The sequence below is a fragment of the Dermochelys coriacea genome, chromosome 2 (assembly GCF_009764565.3).
Source record: "Dermochelys coriacea isolate rDerCor1 chromosome 2, rDerCor1.pri.v4, whole genome shotgun sequence".
Classification (NCBI taxonomy): Eukaryota; Metazoa; Chordata; order Testudines; family Dermochelyidae; genus Dermochelys; species Dermochelys coriacea.
This window is the reverse complement of record NC_050069.1, coordinates 256557395-256574807: the sequence shown is the minus strand read 5'-3', so window position 1 is coordinate 256574807 and position 17413 is coordinate 256557395. Positions and strand designations below refer to the sequence as shown.

The 17413-nt window shown below is 44.2% G+C and overlaps 1 long non-coding RNA gene across 6 annotated transcripts in view; it reads left to right on the top strand.

Moving 5' to 3' along the window:
* The window catches only part of LOC119851345, a 68068-nt gene that overhangs the window by 3844 nt on the left and 46811 nt on the right, over positions 1–17413 (top strand). For 5 of the 6 annotated variants that reach the window (XR_006279498.1, XR_006279495.1, XR_006279493.1 and 2 more), the window contains exons 2-6: positions 5553–5798; positions 8583–8735; positions 8959–9084; positions 10909–11001; positions 11758–11840. This is a non-coding gene — a long non-coding RNA (uncharacterized LOC119851345). Of the gene's footprint in view, positions 1–950; positions 1029–5552; positions 5799–8582; positions 8736–8958; positions 9085–10908; positions 11002–11757; positions 11841–17413 lie in introns of those variants that run through there. The other variant, XR_006279497.1, reaches the window with a different exon arrangement.

Sequence of the window (17413 nt, the reverse complement as noted above, 5' to 3'; positions counted from 1 at the left end):
TCTGGGTCATTTGCTAGATGACAGAAGCAAAAAGAACTGGGCTGATTTGCTGGCATTTTATTATTTTAATTGTTGTGAGTCTGTAACTACATTTGGAGGATCTTGCTGGTGTCTGTTGTAGCCATGACTGTACCTTCCAAATCTGCACATCCCCTTATGACTAGTCCTGAGACATCTGGACACTGTTCCGTGCTCCTCCCTCCCTACAGCATTCAGAAAATATTTTATATTTAAAAGGGTCAGACTCCCTGGACACATTCTTGCCAGGGCTTGGTAAGCAGCAGTCATTCTCCCTCCAGGGGATATCTGTCTGGTTCCACTGGATCTTTCTTTTGCTTCACCCCCTTTTCTTTTTTTCCCTTTCACCTCCTGGGCCATACTTACCTCTTCACTGTTTCTCTTCCCTGTTAACTTCATCTCATTGCCTCCCTCCACGAGGTGGGAACAGGCTGGCACAGGGACTGCACTGTTTTCTGATTCTCCTCTCTTCAACAGCCCAGGCTCAACCTTTTCATCTCAACAATCTTTACCTCCTCCTCCTCCTGCTAAAAGTCCTTCAGCCTCAACACTATGCATTCTTGTTGAATAACAGTAGGAAGGAAAAGGGTACCATGCCATTTCTCCTCCTAAAAGACATTGTGCCTTTAAGGCACAAGCCCACATAGACTTTCTCCAGTGCACAGGGAGATCATGCCCACTGCACCACCCATTTACCGGGTGCACCCAATCCCCCACACAGCCAGCCAGTGGGTGGTGGTCCAGCCTCTCCCTGCATGTATTGGGATATTTGGCATCCCAGAGGTTTGCAATTTTGCCTAGGCCCTATAAGATGTACCTGTGATTAGCAAAAGAGGGGATAGCTGGTGGAGGCCTACAACTCTGCTCTAGAGGTTGCATGGGCTCCACGTTTGTTTCCAGACCTAATTCAAGATATTTGTTTTGATACATGTGCACAAAAGGGCTGTAGTTATCTCAGAAACATCCTCTCTCCTTGAGCTTTATCTTGATCATTTTGATCAGCTGGGCAGGTAAGCTGAACCTCCTTAGTTTTGTTTGTCTGTGGGTAAGGCACTGTCATTCAACAGCCTTCAAGTGAAATTTCCTCCCAATCTGGGTCCAACACAGCCTGAGTTTCATGCTCAGATAATACAGAAAATTGGGATGAACACAGTATAACAATTTGTCAACCTTCAGGGCAGAGTGCAAGGCCTATCTGTTTTATCCAGGCTCTTGATTTTGTTTGAAGGAGTAATTTATATGTATGTGTTAATACTGGGTTAGGTGACATAGTGCACTGTTTTTATTAAAAACTAGCCTAGAGCATGATAAGCACAGCTAATAAATGCAAACCATAAATACCAGGCATGTGCCTAGGCTGTGAGATAGTGATTGGTCAAAATACAGACATAAACATTGAAAATTGAACACAAAATTGTGAGTGGAACACCAAAAGAGAAATTCTGGGGCAGATTGGGGTGCAGGTGGGGAAAGCACAGATGGCAACTTTTTTTTTTTTTTGACCATTCCTACATCTGTGGAGATGAGGTGGAGGAAGAAAAACTGAAATTAATGTTGCAGGGGGGTGGGAAACTCATAGTGACATGGTGCTGTTTGAAAACCACTGTCCTAGAATACCAGCTGGGTTTATATAGGGGCAGGGAGCCAATCGGGAGTCATGAGGTTGCTCCCTGTTAGATTGCTTGAGCCAGGACATCCCATGGGTTGTGTCCATAGCAGGTTGTGAGTAGTGGAGCACAAGCTAGTTACAGGTACTGCTGGATGGCAGCATGGAGAGGTCTGCCTAATGGCCACAAGAGTTCAGGCTCCTATTCCATATCCTGAGTCTCTTCCATGGCACCACGTCGTGCAGATAAGGAACACGTTGGACAATACTATGGTTGGATGGCCCATGCAACCATGATTAAACACTAGGTAATCAGGGAAAACGTACCCTCAGCAGTCCTCCACCCGGTGCAGCAGTGCCATGTGCATGCTAAATGTGCTAAAGAGGGAAAGGAGAATGGGGGCCTGGTGACATGCAAAAGTAGAGAATTCTTTTGTTTGTACTGATTTCCCTGTTCAATGGTAGTGTTACGCACTTTACTTTATTACTGATTTGAGTATTTTATTACTGGTGTTTTGGTGTTGTAATGGCAATTGGCCTGCCTGAGAATGCTTTAATATTTTTTTGTAATACAGCCGTGTTCACAAATAAAGGCTTTCATTTTATTAATAGGACTGTTCATTAATCGCAGTTAATTCACGCGATTACCTCAAAAAATTAATTGTTTAAAAAAATTAATCGTGATTAATCGCACTGTTAAACAATAGAATATCAATTGAAATTTATTAAATATCTTTGGATGTTTTTCTACATTTTCAAATATGTTGATTTCTATTACAACACAGAATACAAAGTGTACAGTGCTCACTTTATAAAATTGTTTTTGATTACCAATATTTGAACTGTAAAAATGATAAAAAAATAGTATTTTTCAATTCACCTCAGACAAGTACGGTAGTGCAATCTCTTTATCATAAAAGTGTAGCTTACAAATGTAGATTTTTTTTTTTTGTTACAGAACTGCACTCAAAAACAAAACTGTGTAAAACTTTAGAGCCATCAAATCCACTCAGTCCTACTTCCTTGTTCAGCCAATCGCTAAGACAGACAAGTTTGTTTACATTTATGGGAGATACTGCTGCCTGCTTCTTATTTACAATGTTACCTGAAAGTGAGAACAGGCATTTGCATGGCTCTTTTGTAGCCGGCATTGCAAGGTATTTACATTCCAAATATGCTAAACATTCCTATGCCCCTTCATGCTTCGGCCACCATTCCAGAGGACATGCTTCCATGCTGATGATGCTTGTTAAAAAAAAAAATAATGCATTAATTAAATTTGTGACTGAACTCCTTGGGGGAGAATTGTAGTCTCCTGCTCTGTTTTACCTGCATTCTGCCACATATTTCATGTTATAGCAGTCTCGGATGATGACCCAGCACGTGTTCTTTTTAAGAACACTTTCACAGCAGATTTGACAAAATGCAAATAAGGACCAATGTGAGATTTCTAAAAATACTACAGCACTTGACTCAAGGTTTAAGAATTTGAAGTGCCATCCAAAATCTAGGTCCAGGTGTGGAGCATGTTTTCAGAAGTTTTAAAAGAGCAACGCTCCAATGAGGAAACTACAGAACCCGAACCACCAAAAAAGAAAATCAACCTTCTGCTGGTGGCATCTGACTCAGATGATGTAAGTGAACATTCATCTGTTCTGCTTTGGATCATTATTGAGCAGAACCTGTCATCGGCATGGACACATGAATGGTGGTTGAAGCATGAAAGGACATATTAATCTTTAGAGCATCTGGCATGTAAATACCTTGCGACACCGGCTACAACAGTACCATGCGAACGCCTGTTCTCACTTTCAGGTGACATGGTAAACAAGAAGCAGGCAGCATTATCTCCTGCAAATTGTAATCAAACGTGTTTGTCTGAGCAATTGGCTGAACAAGAAGTAGGACTGAGTAGACTTGTAGGCGCTAAAGTTTTATATTGTTTTACTTTTGAATGCAGTTATTTTTTTGTACATAATTCTACATTTCTAAGTTCAACTTTCATGTTAAAGAGATTGCACTACGGTACTTGTATTAGGTGAATTGAAAAATAAAATTTATTTTGTTTTTTACAGTGCAAATATTTTAAATCAAAAATAAATATAAAGTGAGCACTGTACACTTTGTATTTTGTGTTGTAATTGAAATCAATATATTTGAAAATGTAGAAAACATCCAAAAAATTTAAATAATGGCATTCTATTATAGTTTAACAGTGCAATTAATCGTGATTATTTTTTTTAATCGCTTGACAGCCCTATTTATTAATAAAGTTTATTACCATCGCAGCATCATATAACTTGTATTTAGAAGAAAGATAAAGACATAAGGCATAACTGGGAAGCTGTATCAAACAATATCTCAATTCATCTATTCAGAGCAATCCATAATGAAAAGCCACAGTTTATATCACACTAACCACCATGGTATAAGCAGTCATCTCATGCACAATTACTAATTCATGACAGTCACACACACCCCAGTCGTAGCATACAGCAACAGTACTTATTTTACTGTAAGAATCATGGTACAAATACAACCATAAACATACTGTTTTCCCTCTTCAGTTGATCCATGCAAGTTCACAATGTGGGAGTACAAAGCATTGCTGACTTCGCTTGTCTGGGTGCAGCCTGCTCCAACTGTTACAGGAGCACTGTCTGTCTAAGTGTACCAAATCAGTAATCAATTACTATCATAGGCCCATTGAGGGGCAAGTGGTTCACCTTTGGATTCACAAAGAATGTGCAGAGCACACCAAGCCACAATAATTCAGACAATATTGATGACACTGGAATCTAAAAAGAAAAGGAGTACTTGTGTCACCTTAGAGACTAACAAATTTATTTGAGCATAAGCTTTCGTGAGCTACAGCTCACTTCATCGGATGCAATCAGTGGAAAATACCACTGATTGCATCCGATGAAGTGAGCTGTAGCTCACGAAAGCTTATGCTCAAATTAACAAATTTATCTGAGCATAAGCTTTCGTGAGCTACAGCTCACTTCATCGGATGCATTCAGTGGTATTTTCCACTGATTGCATCCGATGAAGTGAGCTGTAGCTCACGAAAGCTTATGCTCAAATAAATTTGTTAGTCTCTAAGGTGCCATAAGTACTCCTTTTCTTTTTGCGAATACAGACTAACATGGCTGCTACTCTGAAACTGGAATCTAAACAATTCTATAAACAGCACCAATTGGATTCAATCTGCCAAATGCACAGTTGACCATCATTCTACACTTGAGAGTGTAATTTGTCAGGGCCTCTGACTCAGGATATAATTTCATAAACCAACACAAAAGGTTGTAGTCAGGGGTTCCCTAGAATAACACTGGGGACAGTTATTCCATTTATGACCATCAACTTGGGTGGGAATAGTGTTCTGGCTTATCCAAAATGTAGACTCTCAATCAGGGGAAAACCCTAGCATCATGAACCTTTCCAGTGCAGCCCATGTTGGCGTCCATAAATTGGCCTCTGTGGTCCACGAAGGTCTGCATAACAATGGAATAGTACCCTTTCAGTTTATGTGCTTAAGTGCACCTTGAGGAAGACGAACTTCAGACACATGAATCCCATCATTGGCCCTGGAGCAGTTTGGAAACACCATTTTCTCAAAGTCAGCAATTTAAGGACATTGTTTATGCCCATCATCTCTGGATAAATCATGCACCTGATTGCCTCAGAACCCTCCACCGCCACTTTACCCACACGTAACTTTCCAACACCAAACTGGTTAGCATCAGCCCTATAGCAGTCTGGGATAACTAGCTTCTAAAGGGTTATGGTCACCTGCTTCTGGACCACCATGGCCACCCTCATACATGTGCTGTGATGCTGGCAGGTCAATGCAAGTTGTTCACAATGCTCCAGAAATGTAGCTTGCTTTATGCGAAAGTTCTGGCATCACTGTTGGTCATTCCAGGTCCCAGTGACGATGTGATCCCATCAGGCTGTGCTCGTGGCCCTGCACCAGATGCGCCAGTCTACATAGCAGACAATAGCAGTATACCGAGATTTGTGAACAACAGCCAGTTGGAGTCTGCCATGTCTGTATCGTGCCTTCGGTACATCAGAAAACACCACCAAAGTATGCACCAGTGACTTGTGGATGCTTTTCCCGTTTCCTGAAACAGGAGTGAAAGCCCAAGCAAGACAAGTTCTTCAACTGGTGACTCCTCCGCATAGCTTGCACCAGTTGCCAGGAGTGTGCAGACCCAAAAAAATAGTTTGATTAGATGTGTTGGTGCACTGAGACAATGTTGTGTAAAGTGCTGCGACGTGGACAAGCAAGTTTTCTCACAGTGCACCACAAACAAAAGGCTAGAACAACTATAGCTGGGGAGTGCACTAGGAAGCCTGGGATAGTCTAGTTTGACTATGTTCTATGTATTGTAGTGTAGACATGTAAGACCCAGGTCCAGAAACTGTAAACTTAGGGTCAATATTCAGTGTGGGTGCTCAAGCCCAGGCTTACAAACACTGAGTTTGCAGGCTTGAATCCCACAGACCTGGGCTTAAATTGCAGTGTAGACATACCGTAAGGACTTCTGTCAGCACAATTATGTCATAGACTCATAGAACCATAGGATTAGAAGGGACTGCAAGGGTCATCTAGTCTACCTTCTTGGCAGGATACAGGATTTGTGGTGTCTAAACCATCTAAGACAGATGGCTATCCAGCCTTTTTTTTGAAAACCTCCAGTGAAGGCAGTTTGTTCAGTTGTCTTACAGTTTTTACAGTTAGGAAGTTTTTCCTGAGATTCAATCTAAATCTGCTATGCTGTAGTTTGAACCCATTGCCTCTTGTCCTGTTTTTAGTGGTAAGAGAGAATAATTTTTCTCCATCTTTTTTATGGCAGCTTTTCAAGTATTTGAAGGCCAGTGCCTCAGACCTCCAGAGCTTCCCTAGTTGCTTATGCACACTCTCTTAGAGTTCTTCCTGCACTGTGTTCAGGCTGGGCATCTAATTTAACCTCTTTGGGGCTAACCAGGCAGGAAGGCAAGGAACACCGGCTTGCTTGGCAAAGGAATTTCTTAACTACATTCATTTCACTTTGAAAGCATTAGACTTACAAGTCTTTGCCTAGCCTGAAATGCTGACAAGAGTTCTGACTCACAGAAGGGGTGAGATCAGACTAGAGGCTAGTAGAGGGGGTTACATCTCAGTACTTGTTATTTTGCAAAGACTCTCCTGCCATCTCTCTCTCCAGACAGTGCCTTTTTTACATGTGGTGATGGTCTGTCTCCCTTCAGAGAAAAGGAGAGGTTACTCACCTTGCACAGGTTTCAGAATAGCAGCCGTGTTAGTCTGTATTCGCAAAAAGAAAAGGAGTGCTTGTGGCACCTTGGAGACTAACAAATTTATTTGAGCATAAGGTTTCATGAGCTACAGCTCACTTCATCACCTTGTACGGTAACTGAGTTTTTCTATATGTATGTCCCTATGGGTAGTTCATTTCAGGTGTGCATGTGCCCCTATGTCTTTGGAGATTTTTAGTAGCAGTGCCACATACACCCAGTACATCCTTGTGCCCCATTCCCAGGATATATAAGGCTCTGTGGATGAATTGCCCTCAGTTTCTTCTCTACCACAAAGTCTCACAGAGGAAACTCCGAACAGAGAGGAAGGAGGGAGTGTAATGGAGCACCCATAGGGACATGCATCTTAAAGAATTCCAGTTACTGCACAAAGTGAGTAACCTCTCCTTCTTTGAGTAGTGTGCCTATAGGTGCTCCATTTCAGGTGACTCCCACGCAGTATTCCCATAAAGAGGAGGGAGCTTTGGAACAGAGTCCAATACTGAAAAGAGAACTGCATTGTTAACTGCAGCATCTGACCTAGAGGCATGAACCAGAGCATAATTGTTGGAGAAAGTATGTACAGAAGTCCAAGTTGCAGCTCTGCAGATTTCAGAATCTTTGAGTAATGCCACAGATGTAGATTGTGATCTTGTAAAAGTGGTTATCACTCTAGAAAGTGGTTAAATATCAGCCAAGTCATAATGTGCAATAATACACCCCAAGATCCATCCTGGGAGTGTCTTGGTGAAGACTGTGGATCCTTTTTGTAGTGAGGCAAAACAACTTCCATCTAGTACAGAAGAGGTTAACGCCCCTCGTGGGTGCAGCCAACCCCACCTGGCCCCCCCTTGAGGAAGTGCAGGGGTGGAGTAGGAAGTATAAGAATATGGCCCTGCAGCTCAGTTTTGGGCAGACCAGGGAAGGAGGCAGACGTTCCTCCAACGGAGCTGAGCTTTCAGTGAAGCCCATGAGTGTTAGTGGGGAGAAAAGGCAACCCACTGCCCCAGGATATGGACCACTTCGGGGAGAGATGGGAGGACGGGCCACCTTACAGTGAGACTGAGAGCCAGGTTCCAGAAGTGACAGAGTAGTGCCAGCAGAACCCCGTAGGACGTAGCCCAGGAAAGCAAGACTTTGGTCTGATTGTATGTTGGGAGGCAAGACATTTCCCCACCAACCCAGTGGCAAGATTGCCTGCTACTGCTAGGGCCCTGGGCTGGGACCTGGTGGAGAGGGTGGGCCCGGGTCCCTCTACTCCCTAACCCCAGCCCTCGAATGTGGGACTGATAGCGCACTATCCTTTAGGGTAGAAGGCCAGTGACAGAATTTAATCGCTGTGCCCATGTCCAGAGGGCTCAAGCCCCTAGACTATTGGTGTCCACCCCAACCAGCAGGCCAGGGCTACCAGCTGACTAGTGCTGTGCTGAATTCTCCTTTTTGTACCCTGAACTGTCATTTGGGCAATTGAGCAACTGCAAGTCAGACCACCCAATGAACTGCTGGAGGGCATACCATTTTCCCGATGCCTCCAAAAGGGGGTGGCCTGAACCCAAGAGGGAGGACAGTTACACTTTGGAGCTGGCCATAGTTGAAACGAAGAGTAAACAGTTTTCTGCTGTGTAATAACACTCTTTTCACTTTGCTTTAACAGATTGTTTTTAATCCCATGATCCATTGACCAGCCATGTGTTGAGGCAAAGAGCTCTTGAGATTTGGGTGAAGGATCTTCCCATCTTCCTGAGCGAGAAGGGGAGGGGCAAGCTGGAAAGTGATTGGTGAGCAAGCAAATGGCCCACTGTCTGAGGTAAGGAAATCATGTCTGTCTGGGCCAAGTCAAAACTGTTAGAATAACACTGGCTTTGTCCTTCTTTATTTTGAGTTGAACTTGGGATATTAGGAGCCAGAGGGAACACATAGAGAAGACCCAAATACCATCGAAGGTGAAAAGCATGTTAGAGGGATTGGTGACCCACCCTGTCACTTGGGCGGAACTGAGTGTATTTCTTGTTTGTGGCTGTGGTGAACAGATCTATCCGAGGGGTGCCTCATTGTTGACATATGCGGTGAAGTACAATGGATTCTATTACCCACTCATGGGCTCGTGAGACGTGCCTACTGAATGTATCCGTGGTCACATTCTGAGCTCATGGAAGGTCAGCTGCTGTGAGGATGATCTGATTGAGTATGCATCAATTCCAAAGCTGGTCAGCCTTGGCACACCCAGAGGGAGAATCTTGCCCCTCCCTGTTTGTTGATATAGAACATGCATGACATGTTGTCCATCATGACCTTTATACTCCTGGGGGAATTCTGCACCACTGGACATGTGCATAATTAATGAGTTGCATATATTTTTATTTTTTTTGCAGAAAAAAGGTTCTGATGAAAATTTGTTGCAGTTTCACCTTTTGCCCAGCAGAGGGTGCAGTGGCAATAGAACATAGCAGCAGCTCGCAGCAGAAAATAACTTCTGCAGTTCTGCCTTTTGCCCACCAGAGAGCATTGTGGTACTAGAACATAGCAGCCACTCCCAGCCAGCTAGGGGCGAGAAAGAGACTGCCCTTGTTCACATCACCTTTTGGGCCAGATCAGGGACAGGGGTTATGGAAAGGCAGACAGCATGGGACTGCTAGGGGGTCAGACAGGGGCTCATAAGGGCTAGTGAGGGAGGACTGGGGTAGGGGCTGAATGGGAGTGGAGGCACAGGGCCCCATGGGCAGAGGGGGAGGGAGTGCAGAGCTACAGGGAGAAGGGAGGTGGCTGAGTGGGGGCACAGAGACACAGAGGGGTGGGGGTGCAAGGACAGATGGGGATGGGGGGTGTGGGTGTCTGAGTGGGGGTGGAGTGACACATGTGCCTGACTGAATTGGAGAGGCTAGGGGTCAGCCAGAAACTGCATGGGGGAAGCTCCCTAACAGTCCCCTCCCCCCAAACCTGTTCCATACTTTTCCCACCCACACCCAACCACCTTCCCAGCAATTATTTTCCCCTCCCTCAGCTCCTCTGTTACCCCTGACTCCCCCCAGCCTTTGCAGTGGTTCGGGGGGGGGGAGGATATGGTTCTGTATTGTAGTTTAAATGAATTATTACTCAGTGTTCTGTATTAGTATGCCTAGTAAGAAATCTATTTGTCAAAAAACATTTTCTGAATCTTTTTTGTTGTCTTTATTGTTACAGACATACTTGCTGACAGGTATTTTGAACTATATGACCAAAAATAATTGAAACTGGTGTGATCATATTGTGTTTTTTTTCAAATAAAATAGGCAGAATTTTAAAATATTGTGCGCAGAATTTTAAATTTTTGTTGCAGAATTCCCCAGGAGTAACCTTTATGCATTTGCCCCTGATTAGTGGTAGAAACTGGAGACAGGGAGATCTGACTGCCCTAAATTCTAGGAGGTTGATGTGTAGAGTGGCTTTTGAGGCATCCACCTACCCTGGGCCATGCAGGTGTTCAGATGTGCTCCCCACCTCACCGTGATGCGTCCATTGTTATAACAACCATGGGGGAGAGTAGACAAAAGGGACTCCTGCACAAACATTGTGAGAGAATTTCCACCAATTGAAAGATTCCTTTTCAAAGGTGGGTATGGAAATTAGTGTAGTTAGACTAAAAGAATGAGTACTTGTGGCACCTTAGAGACTAACAACAACTAACAAGTACTCCTCATTCTTTTTGTTGATACAGACTAACATAGCTACCACTCTGAAACCTGTAATTAGACTGTGTCTTTTAAGAGAATAAACAGTTTTGAGCCAGGCATGAAGGCAATGCATTTGCAGTCTTGCATGGTCTCACACAAAAGTACCAGCTACCATATGTTTCAATAACTGAAGAGAGTTCTTGACTGGGATTTGAATACTGATCTAGACTGTGTTGACTATGTTGGACAGGGCCACAAATCTGTACCTTTGAAGGAGGATTTTGCTGCTATTGAATGGAGAGGGGTCAAGGTGTATTTTTGAATGTTCAGTTGCAGGTCTAGTTTGAGGAAGAGATCTATGGCCTTGCAAGTTGCCTGTGAAATTTTGTCCTGAGAGCAACCTTTCAGAAGCCAATCGTCTAGGTAAGGGAACACCAGAAGAGGAGGTTACTTATCTGTAACTGGAGGTTCTTTGAGATGAATGGCCCCTATCTGTATTCCATTGTGGGTTATGCATGCAGCATCATATGCCCAGAGACTGTGAATTTGAAAGCAGTGTGTGTTGAGCCAGTGCACATGCGCAGGCCACCTTGTGCCTCTGACCAAGGGGATAAGGGGCAGGGCAGACTGACCGCTTCTCCAGTTCCTTCTCTACCACAAATTAGATAAGATCTGAAGCAGAGAGAAAGAAGGGCAGGTAGTGGAATACAGAGAGGGACCACACATCTTGAAGAACTTCCAGCTACAGATAAGTAACCTCCTCTTCTTCTTTGAGTGATGGTCTCTATTGTATTCCACTGTAGGTTACTGATAAGCAGTACTTATGTAGGATGAGGGTGCGAGGCTGTAGGGCTGAGCAAAGTACCACTGCCCCAAAGGAGGCATCAGTGGAAGAGTCCTGCACCAGGGCATAATGTCTTGCAAATGTGTGAACAGAGCCCCACATGGCTGCTTTATAGATGTCCAGGAGGGGTACCTCCTGAACAGATGCCATAGTTGTTGCTTCCACGCTGGTGGAATGAGCACTTACTCCATGGGGGGGGGGAAGGTGAGCAAAAATGGATAGTGTAGCATACAGTCAAGAGATCCATTTGGAGAGCCTCTGGCGTGCCCTCTGACTTTTTCTGCTATAGTGATGAACAGTCTTGGGGATTTCCTGATTGGTTTTGTTCTCTGTAGGTAAAAAGGCAAGGCTTGCCAAACATCGAGGGAGTGGTGTCTTCATTCTTCTGTGGAAATGTGTGGTTCTGGGAAGAACACAGGTAAGTGAATGGATTGGTTAAGGTGAAATTCTGAAACTATGTTAGGAGTGAATTTAGGTTGTAGCTGTAAAAAAAAAAAAAACCTTATCCTTACAGTGTATGGAGGATCTGCCATCATCGCTGAGATGATGGCCACAAGGAAAGCAACCTTCATGGAAAGGAAAGACACAGAGTAAGTAGCCAGGGGCTCAGAGAGGAGCCCTGTGAGTACTGAGAGAACAAAGTTAAGGCCCACTGGGGAGCAGGCTTCTGAATATGGGGGAATTTTCTTAGTAGGCCTTTCCAGAATCTATTGGTGACTGGATGTGCAAAGACCAAGTGGCCATGAGAAGGTGAGTGGTATGTGCTGATCATCATCAAGTGGACTTGCAAGATGCTGATGAACAAACCTGACATCTTCAAAGAGAGGATATAGTCCAGGATGAGATGAATATCCGTAGCGTCTTGGAGAACCCCTCTTTGGTGTGCCCAAGAAGAGAAGCACTTCTACTTAACTAGGTAAATTTTTTCTAGTAAAGTCCTTTCTATAACAAGAGAGGATATCTTGTACAGCTGTGGAGCATAAATATGCCCGTCCAAATACCAAGCTCTGGGGTGGAGTGTACACAGACTGGGGTGCTTGATCTTGCCGTTCCACTGGGTCAGGATCTTGGGGAATATTGATAGGATGATTGGTGGTTGGGATGACATGTAGTTGGTTGGGAAACTAGAACTGTCTGGGCCAGAAGGGGGTGAGAAAAATCCTTCTGGATTTTGTGTCAAACTCATAGCAGAAGTGGTAGCAGAGGGAAGGCATAGTTGAACTGGTCCGGGCAAGGAAGAATCAGAGTATTATCTGGGAGTGGCAACATCTGTGCAACAGGTGCATTTCCTATTTGTTTGAGAGGCGAACAGATCCCTGGTTGGAATTCCCTATAAAGTAAAAATATTGCATAGTACTGAATCATGGCACTCCCCTTGTGGTAAACCCAAAATATTTGCTAAGGGAATCTGCAAGCACGTTTTGCTTTTGTGGAAGTTCGTCTGCTGATAGGGTGATTTGATTGCTGATACATCTGTTCCAGAGGCTGACTGCTTCTGCACACAAGGAGGTGGATCTCACTCCCCACTGCTTGTTGATATAGAAGACAGTTGCTAGGTTGTCTGACGTTACAAGGACACATTGAGTGCGGATGAATGGAAAAAAAAGACTTACATTTCTTCCCGACTGCTTGCAACTCCGGGATATTGATCTGCATCCTAGAGTCTCGAGATGTCCAGGCACTTTGTGCTGTGTTGCTGTTCATATGGGTCCCCCTACCTAATAAGGATGCATCTATAATAATGGTCCTGTCTGGAGAGGAAGATGGATGCCCACTCATAACTGATAAGGTTTTGCCCACAACAGTAGGGAAGACAGTACTTTGGCCAGAACTTTGAGATTCATGGAATGATGGCTTGGGAAGTATACTGACTGCAGCCAACTTTGAAGGCAACGAAAGTGGAGTCTTGAGAATGGGGTGATGTAGGTGCACAAGGACATATGACTTGGGCAAGAGAGACATGTCTTGACTGGTACTCGAGGGTTGCTTGTGACGTGAGCTGTGATATTGTTCATGGTCTGGAACCTGTTCTTGGGTAGATATACTCTTGTGGTGATAGAATTTAAGGTTGCCTTGATGAAGTCCAGAGATTGCATGGAGGTGAGAACAGATTTTTCAACATTTATGACGACTCTCAGTGAGGAGAGGTGGTGTAACATCATGGAAGTTGATGCATAGGCTTCCTGGTAGGACTTGGTAACAGGGAGCCAGTTGTTGAAGTAGGGAAAGACAATGAGACCACACTGTCTGACATGGGCTGCCAGTACCAAGGATATCTTGGTAAAGACTCTTGGGGGGCGGTCACTATTCTGAAGGGGAATACTCTGTACTGAAATGATGAGAGCCTACCATGAATCTGAGAAGCATCTGTAGGCAGGATGATTATATACATGAAAGTAGGCATTCTTCATATCCAGAGCTGTGAACCACATGCCTTTTCTAAAGATGGAATTATCGCTGCCAACGTGACCATGTGAAATCTGAGTTTGCAAATGAAGCAGTCGATATGGCAGAGGTTAAGGATTGGTCTCCAACCACCCTTCTTTTTGGATATCAGGAAGTAGGTCAAGTAAACCTTCTCCCTTGGTAGTGAGGAGGGATGTGTTCTGCTGCTCCTTGCTGCAGTAAAAAGAGTTCACCTCGTTTGAGAATACTCTCGTCAGAGTGATCTCTGAAGGAGGGTTGGGAAGTTTTTTTTTTTTCTTGGAGGAGGAGGTAGGGATGCAAACTATCATATAGCCAGAGTGAATGATGTTCAGCACCCTCTGGTCCAGTGTTTTTGCACTCCAATGTTGAAAAAGGGTGCTAGATGACCTCCTAATGGTGTGTCTGTGGGTTGAGAAGTGTTGGACCGAGGGCTTGTCTACACTTACCGGGGGATCGACAAGCGGCAAATCGATGCATTGGCGAATGGCAATCAATGCCTCAGCGACTGATTTAGCGTGTCTAGTGAAGACCTGCCTAAATCGACCTTAGGTCGCTCTTCTATCAACTCCTGTATTCTACTGGATCGAGAAGAGTACGGGGGAGTCGATGGGGGAGCATCCCCCATCAATATTGCGTAATGTGGACCCTGCGGTAAGCAGATTTTAAACTATGTCAATTTGAGTTATGCTATTCACGTAACTCAAATTGCGTAGCTTAGATCGAATTTCCCCTGTAGTGTAGACAAGGCCTTTGTGTTTTGCTGCCCTTGAGCTCCCATCAAAAATAACGTCATGCAGGGGGCTGAGATTGAGATCCTGATTTTGTTGTAGAGGGTGGAGGGGAGCAGGACTTTTGAAACCTCTGTGTCTGACGTGGTGGTTCATAGGACCTCTGATGGAAAAACTGCTGAGCCATGTCTAGATTTGACCAATGGGTGATGAAACTTCCTCTTAGGTGCAGGTGTGTATATCCCCAGTGAGCAGAGGGTAGCTCAGGAATCCTTCAGGCTTTGGAGGGACTTGTCCATCTTCTGATTGAAGAGGTGCAGTTAATTGAAGGGTAGGTCCTCAGTGGTATCTGGACCTCCTTAGGGAAACCATGACACATGGAGCCATGACTTCCTTAACATGATGTTATAGCTCTAGAGGGGGTATCAGCATCATTGACTGCAGATTGGAGGTGGGCCTATCAGTTTGCCTTCATCTATCAAAGTTTTGAAAACAAGCTTTGTCCTGTTTCCGAAGGCTGTCAGTAAACTCCTCAAACTTGGCATAGTTCAGGAAATCTTTAGCCAATAGTGACTGGTAACTGGCTATCCTGAACTGGAGACTGGATGATAAGACCTTTCTTACCATCAGATCCAAGTGTTTGCCCTCTTTGTCAGCAGCAGTTGACTGGGGAGTTGCTATCTAGCCCTTTCAGAAGTGGCATGAACCACCAGAGAATTGGGAGTAGAGTGAGGAAAACAAACATTCCACACCATTGGCCAGCACCTAATAATAATTCTTCACCCCTTTGGAATAGAGTGCAGGTGGCAGGAGTGTGCCAAACTGTCCTAGATGGCTTTAATATAGCTTCATTAACAGGAAGAGCTATTCTGTTGAGTCTGGAAGCATGCAGAATGTCTAAGAGGTTGTGCTGGAAGTCTCTTGCATCTCCTTGAGAGTAATCTGAAGCTTTCCAGCAACTCTGTGAGGGTGGTCCTGGAACGCCTGAAATCATCAGGGGCGCGGGGAAGTAAGGGACATACAAGTCATCGCTTCATCCCGGGAGGACGATGGCAGTCTTACTGATTCATGGCCAGAATTGCTGAATCCGGAGTATAATGCTCTCCTCTGTCAGACTGAGAAGCAGATCTGACTGTCCCCTTAGAGTGGAAACAAGGGGGTGACATCCTGGCTGTTTGGATCAACTCTGTAGGGGAGTACTGGTCCCAAGGCCCCCAATATGGCTAGTAGGAGAGGGTCAGTAGGTGGTCAGGGGATCCCCATGGCATATAGTACAGCAGCTCTGTGTTAAATAAGGCATAGGTTGTACCAAACTGACTGTGGGCCTTTGGGGGGTGGTGGTAACACAGGGTCAGGGAAGAGTGATTCATTCAAGGCTTCCATCCTGATGAGGAGTAAGGTTGAGTCCTATTCCAGTGGTGGTACTGTTGGAAGGGAGATGTATTCTGTGTATGACGATGATAAGCTCCTTCCAGCAGTCGATTCTCTCTGAGGTGATATTATCTCTTGGAAAGGGGGGAGCTGATGGAGGGAGGGGATTCCGAATCCAGAAATGTGACAATGTCCTGTGAGGTGGCAACCGATTCAGATCTCCCCACTGTGGGAGAGGTTCTGCTCATCTGGGCTGTCAGACCCTGGGGTGGTATCCAAGTTGGCGGGTGATCAGACTCGTGCCAACAGACCCTGGAGTTGGGTACTGATGAACAGAGTTCAATACCAATGGAGCCCATGTTTATGGCCTTTCTTTGTCATGCCTCTGGGACTTATGATGTCCAAAGTCCTCATGGGCTAAGCTGGTGGGCTTGCCTACAGTCAAGTCTGACTCTTTGAAGTGAACTTAGAGGAAGACTTACTCTCGTGCTTCCAAGCTTCCCGACAAGTTAAGGGTCAACTGCAAAGAACAAAAACCTGAGTAATGGCCAGCTCTGTTCTTTGAAGGAATGCTTCTTCTTTGAAGGAATCTAGTTCTTGATCCCACCCCTACAATTTTGGCTACCTATGGAACAAAGACCAACTTAAAGGATAATTTTAAATGAAAATGTTTTAAATGAAAAATTTGTAGATAAATCAGAAAATTAAAATAGATAATGTGGCACACAGGTGATATGGCTCCAAGGAAAGGGAGGGAGTGATTTTTACATCCGCAAGGACAGAAGTATTTGCTATTGGAGAAAAGAGCTGAATTTCAGATGGAGAAGCACTCTTTCAAATATAAAGTTTCAAATATAAGATAGGGCTCTGAGGGAGGAGTGTGCTGCAAAAGTGATCACAGCTGGGATGTGGAGAATCTCTAGAATCCAGTAACTGTGGGATAAACTTTGACGTAGAATCTCAAGGAGAAAGGACTGAGAGAGACTAGACTCCTGTACTTTCTTATGCAGACCTTACTCCACACTTCCCTCATTAATTCCAGGAATAATTTTGAATTACATTTACAGTATGTTACATAATTAAGGTTAGCTTCAGCTACCATCATTTTGAAATCAGTGCGATTTTGCCTTTTTATAATATTAATTAACTATTAGCAGGGCCTGCTGTGGGAGGTGGGGAAATTACAAGGGGAGGCAGACAGAATTTGCTTAGGGTGTGAAGGCCTGGTTTTCAAAGTATATTTGCCATAGTAAGTCATAGTATTGAAAATTAATGCGACTCTGCATGTCTAACCGGCCTTTATTTCCCAAACTAAGCTATTTCAAGTTTGTAACAGACATTTCATTTGACTTGATTGTATTTAAAAAACCTCCTTACATTCATGGTTTTTTAAACACACAAAAACAAACATGTGAATGCATTTCATTGTGTGGCATAAGAGCAATGCTTTACATGTTTATTTTAC